The 6000-nt window shown below is 43.1% G+C and overlaps 1 protein-coding gene across 6 annotated transcripts in view; it reads right to left on the minus strand.

The window, feature by feature from the left end:
* The window catches only part of abcc5 (ATP-binding cassette, sub-family C (CFTR/MRP), member 5), a 136149-nt gene extending 131007 nt beyond the window's left edge, over positions 1 to 5142 (minus strand). Inside the window, exons 1-2 of one of the 6 annotated variants that reach the window (XM_059944647.1) lie at positions 4779 to 5133; positions 3927 to 4040 (exon numbers count right to left, since the gene is read on the minus strand). The gene's annotated coding sequence lies outside the window, so the exon portion shown is untranslated. Of the gene's footprint in view, positions 1 to 3926; positions 4041 to 4778 lie in introns of all 6 variants that reach the window. The other 5 variants (XR_009506872.1, XM_059944643.1, XM_059944676.1 and 2 more) reach the window with 5 other exon arrangements.
* Positions 5143 to 6000: the final 858 nt, after the last annotated feature.

Raw genomic sequence — 6000 nt, forward strand, 5'->3', positions numbered from 1 at the left:
TACTTTGAATCTTTGAGAATGACATAAATTGCTAAATTATACTTAGACCATTACCAATATTTTTTCTATACATCAGTATCAGAATCCGGTTTAATATCACTGGCATATGTCATGAAATATGTTATACACATTACAAAATTAAATAAGTAGTGTAAAAACTAGAGCAAAAAAAGTAAAAAACAAAATTGTGAGATAGTATAACACACACTAAATGCTGGAGGAACTCAGCAGGCAAGGCAGCATCTATGGAAAAGAATACAGTTGATGTTTTGGACCGAGATCCTTCTCAATCCCCCTGAAAGGTCTCTGCCCGAAACATCGAATGTACTCTTTTCCATAGCTGCTGCCTGGCCTGCTGAGTTCCTCCAGCATTTTGTGTGTGTTGCTTGGATTTCCAGTTTCTGCAGATTTTGTTTGTGAGATAATGTACTTGGGTTCAATGACCATTCAGAAATCTGATGGCAGTGGGGAAGCTATAACATTCCTATAACATTGAGTGTGTGTCTTCAGATTCCTGTACCTTCTCCTGGATAGCAGCAATGAGAAGAGGGCATATCGTGGGTGATGGGAGCCCTTAATGGTGGATGCAACCTTTTTGAGGCATCACCTTTTGAAGATGTCCTCGATGCTGGGGAGGCTAGTGCCCATGATGGAGCTGGCTGAGTTTACAACTTTTTACAGTTTATTCCAATTCGAAGCAGTGGTCCCTTCATACCAAAGGGTGATGTGACCAGTTAAAAGTGCTCTCCTTGGTACATCTGTCGAAATTTGCAAGAGCCTTTGGTGACAAAGAAATTCTTAAACTTCTAATGAAATATAGTTGCTGTTGTGCCTTATTTGTTATTGCATCAATATATTGGGCCCAGTATAGATCTTCAGAGATGTTGTCATCTGGGAACTTAGAATCTGCTCATCCTTTCTACTGTTGACCCTCAATGGGGACTGGGGTGTATGTTTTCTCGACTTCCACGTCCTGAATTTCTTCATCTTACTGACTTAGGACTGCAAGGTTGTTTTGACACCACTCGAACAGCTGATCTATCCGACTCCTGTATCCTTCATCATCACCACCTGAAATACTGCCAACAGTAGTTGTGTCATCGGAACATTTATAGATGCTGTTTGAGCTGTGCCTAGCCACACAGTCACAGGTGTAGAAGGAGTAGGGCAGTTAACTAGGCACGCATCCTTGAAGTGCACTAGTGATTGTCGAAGAGCAGGTGTTATTTCCAATCTGCAATAACTGTTGTCTCCCAATGACAAAATCCAGGATCCCGTTGCTAGAGGGAGTTACAAAGGCCCAGATTTCGGATCCTGTTGATTAGTACTGAGTGCATGATTGTGTTGAACCTACTCAATCTGTGACTTTAAATCCAGTACTATATCCTACAGATGCAGCCTTCACTAAAGCAGAACTGGAGACATAAGCATCACTTAAAAAATTAAAATTTAAATAATGCTATTCACATAAGCTGCTCCTGATTACATTGTATTTCAAGGAATTGAAGATGACTAAAAATCTCAAAATGTTGCCAAGAAAAACTACCAAAGCTACTTCAGAGGATATCAAGAAGCATCTCTTTGTTCCCATAAACATTAACAATGCTTCCAGTTTGTCCAAAATGAAATTATAAAGTAACAATAGAAAGCGCTGGGAATTCTCAGAGGATCAGGCAGCAATTGGGAGGAATAGTTAATAGTTAATACTTTGGAATGAATATTGGTAATCTGTCAAGTAGGATGCTGTGTACAATCCTGATTTGATGGAGATGGACGTGTGAAGCACGGAGGAACAACTGGTGAAATTTCTGAAATGCCTGTTTCGCTGCTGCTGCCACTGTGCGATCGGAGAAATCTCCGGGAGGAAGGCCCTGAATCCTCGGCTTTGCCTGTTGCTTGGTGGCCGGTGCCGGGGTTGAAGCACTCGGCGTCAGAGGCTCGAAGTTTTCGGATGGACTCGGAGTTGGTTCTGGTCGGGGTTCCCAGAGTGCTGTATCAGCAAGTCGCAGCGCTGGAGGTTCATGGCAGGAAGAGTTTTTCTTCCTTCTACCGTCTGCTCGAGATGATGGGCTATTGGGACTTTCTTTTAAACAGTGCCATGGACTGCTCTTCATCAGATTACGGTATTGCTTTGCACTGTTGAAACTATGTGTTATAATTATGTGGTCTTTCTCAGTCTTTTATCAATTATGGTATTGTCTGCACTGTTGAAACTATATGTAACTATGTGGTTTTGTGTAGGTCCTGTAGCTTTAGGTTTGTCTGATGGGTTTGTAGTTCCTTTCCGGGGAATGTGCTAAGACAGTAGCGCGATATCGATAAGCAGCAGCCTCTCCGGACTCTGGATTGGGGATTACCAAACGTTATGTAGTTTTTCTTGTGTGGTCTGTTTTGTGCTTTTTCGTGATATCATTCCGGAGAACGTAGTCTCTTTTTTTTAAACTTCACTATATTTGTGGTTTATAAATGACAATAAACTGAATCTGAAATGTCAGGCTAAAGACTTCTCAAGAGAACCAGTAGTTAGTTATAAGTCAGACAGATTTTAACTGGCAGACACAAGGAATGCTGAAATCTGGAGCAACAAGCTATCTACTGTGGGAAATTCAACAGGTCTAACATCATCTGTAGGGAGAAATGAACTGTTAACACGCAAGGTCTAAACCTTGCAATAGTACCAAGAATGGAGGACAAAGATAGCCAGCATAAAGAAGAGAGGGAAGTGATGACTCAGGGTCAGTAGGAGATTGTGGACAAGAAGCGTTGAAGGATGATAAGCAGATGGAGACAGGGTCACTTGAAATTTAATAATTTACTACCCATACAAGGTGCTATGTCTCTCATTCATGTTGGGGCTCAACCTGACCGTAGAGAAGGCCAAGGACAGAAAGGTAGGATGAGAATGGAAAAGGAAGTTGAAATTGTATGCAACCAGGAGGTCAGGATTGGAGGTCAAGATAGAGTGAAGGTGCTCTGCAAATTGGTTGCTTAGTCTGTGGTTGATCTCGCTGATGTGGAGGAGGCCACCTCCGGAGCACAGATCACAGCAGATGAAACTAAAGGAGGTGCACATGAATCTCTGCTTGGAAGGACTATTTAGGTCCCTGAATGATGTTGAGGGAGGAGACAGATGTGCAACAACTCTCATAGTAGTAGGGGAGAGTGCCAAAGGTCGAGGACAGGGAGGAGATGGATGAGCAGACTTGGGAACCACAGAGGGAATGGTCTCTGCAGATAGTAGAAAGGGAAGAGAGGGGAAGGTGTGCCACCTTGATGCAGCATGATGTGCAAGATATGGAGGCTCATAGGGTGAAAGGCAAGAAAAAGGGGAATTCTCTCTCGTTCTGAGGAGAAGGCAGGGTGACAGGAAGTCTGAGAGAGATCTCCACTAGTCACAGTAGATGGGCAGCCTCGCCATTAGAGCGGATACATCAGATATGGGGAAGCTAGAAAAGCGGATGGCAGTCCCACAAGATACAGGTTGGAGAAAGATGTAGTTTAGGTAGCTAAGCTGCAGAGAATGGCAAGGGCTGGAAAGACCATTGGGAATATCTATGATTGAGTGGTGTCCAAGAAAGACTCAATGATTCAAGTTGCGATGACTCAAGGTGAAAAGTGGCAAAGTACATTAGTCACAGCTGATCACTCTGGAGGAGGTATAAACAGGAGACAGACAAGATTAAAATAAACAATTCCAGAACTGTGAGGTACAAAACATTGTGATTACTGGAAATACAAAAAGAGAATGTTGCATTAGTGGAGGAAGAAAACCCAAGTTAATTTTACAGGATTATATTTCATTAGAACTTTATATTTCATTAGAACTGACTCTTTCTCTCACAAACCGGAAAGGTCAGTTAACTGAAATGTTTGAATTTTGAGGGTTTTATCATTCCTCACCATAAGACAAAATGTTTTAAACTCACATTGGACTTTACCAGAACAGCAAAATAGATTAAAGTCACTTTTGCGGTCCAAGTCAATCAATTGCAGGCAGATTACAGGTGGTCTACAAATCAACTTGCCTGATCAAGGTAGCTCTGAAAGAAATCATCAAATTTGCATTTGGTTTCTCCAAGGTTCAGAAAACATTATTGAGTACTCACACATTAGATTTCAACTGTGAATTCAATAATTACACAAAACCAACTTTTCTGGGCTGTATCATAACTGATGATAGACCATCAACCTGATTTGCTAACTTTTTCTCCTCTTTCCTCAGATGACCTTCTGAATATTTACAACATTCTACTTCATTTAAAATTTCCAGCACCACAATTTTTGTAGGTCACATTTCTAGAATTGTTTTATTGTCATAGATACAACACAGAAAAATAGATACAGCGACCTACTACGATCACACAATCAACGACCATTTATGTTATTTACAGACTTTTACCACTACCATCCCCACCCACTTCCATATATGAAAAGGTATACTCTACACAAATCGGATACAATTAACAAGTTTTCCCCATGTTCGCTGAACAGGCACAAATACCATCTGTGTCATTGAGTTCATCTTAGTCTCCATTTCTAACACATTCCAGTAGTTATAACCCCCATCCCATCACCTTGCTGCAACTTAAGATGTTTTATTTTTAACTTTTCCAAGTTGACAATCATGGACCGAAAATGTTGTTTTACTCTCTCTACAGACACTGCATGACGTCGTTCCCACCATCTGCCGCTTTTTATGTCGGATTTCCAACATCTGCAGCCTTTCATTTTGCAAATTCAAAGGTGTAATGTTAACGGACAGAAAGAGCACGCATTACCAGCAGCGTCTGACTTAGCCTGGTTGCCTTTCGAGGTCAACGCGCCCTTCTCCCGCAATTTCAAGTCACTCCAATTTCACTCGCCACATAACTTGAATCTCCAGGTCCCTTGTTTGCATTTGGGTTTAAGACCTTATATTCTCAGACAGCAATCGTTGTAAGGTTCTTTAACCTAATGTTACATCCCTTCGGGCGTTTCTGATTCAGCGGCAGGGTGGTTAAACGGCTCCGAATCATTAAAAAAATAGTTCCTTTAACATTGATATTACTGGGGAAATAAACGCTTCGTCAATTCCTCTCCCTATTTCTTTCCTGACAATGACGTCGCTCCCTTGTACGAAATTGCGCAGCAGGCGGGGGAGAATAAAAAGCCCCGACCCTGCCTGTGCGTCAATCGGACCGCAGTTCGCCCCCTGCATGTCGGAAATTGTAGTGCTTCTGGAAATGTCGACCGACCGAAACGTGTGCGGTCCTGCTTTAAAAAACTTCATATCCCGACAGCCATTGCGCTCGGACAAATTGCCTCGGGAAGGGCGCTCGCCTCTCCCACCCCCCCCTTCCCGGAACAAGCACGAGGCAGATCATGTGGAGGCGCGCAACTGCAGTAAAATGCCGCAACTGCACAGAAATGTGCTGAGACGAGATAAACGGGGCAATAACCAAGCTACTCGAATGTCGTGGTTTTTCGTGCCCCTCAAACGACCAGGAGACGCAGAAGATTCTTCAAGAAGTGTTAAACTTTAATTTGCAAATCAAAGCTGAGACAGTCATTGAGCTAGTCGCTGATTGCCCACCGATCCTTGTACATAGCATTTTTTATAGCAATCTCCTGGTTTAGTTGTATTAGCATATTGATGCACCATCAATAACTCACACTGAGACGTAGGCGAGATATCGGCTTTTATTGACTGGAAGAAGGAACCAGGAGTGAGTGTCTATCATACAAGGTCCTGGAGACTGAGGCCGATCTTCAGGCCGCAGGTCTCCTTTATACAGGGGCCTGTGGGAGGAGCCACAGGAGCAGTCAGCAGGGGCGTGTCCCGACAGGCACATAGTTCACCACATTCACCCCCCCTTCGTTTGAAAAAGTCCTCATGTAGCGAAGGTTCTTACAAGTCAAGCCGATCAGGCGGTCGAATCTGTCGCTGCGATCTACGTAGCACTGGCTGTGATCGCATAGGTGCCGGCAACATTGGCGATTGCACAGGGGACGGGGGTTGCG

Source organism: Hypanus sabinus, chromosome 2 (genome assembly GCF_030144855.1).
Source record: "Hypanus sabinus isolate sHypSab1 chromosome 2, sHypSab1.hap1, whole genome shotgun sequence".
Classification (NCBI taxonomy): Eukaryota; Metazoa; Chordata; class Chondrichthyes; order Myliobatiformes; family Dasyatidae; genus Hypanus; species Hypanus sabinus.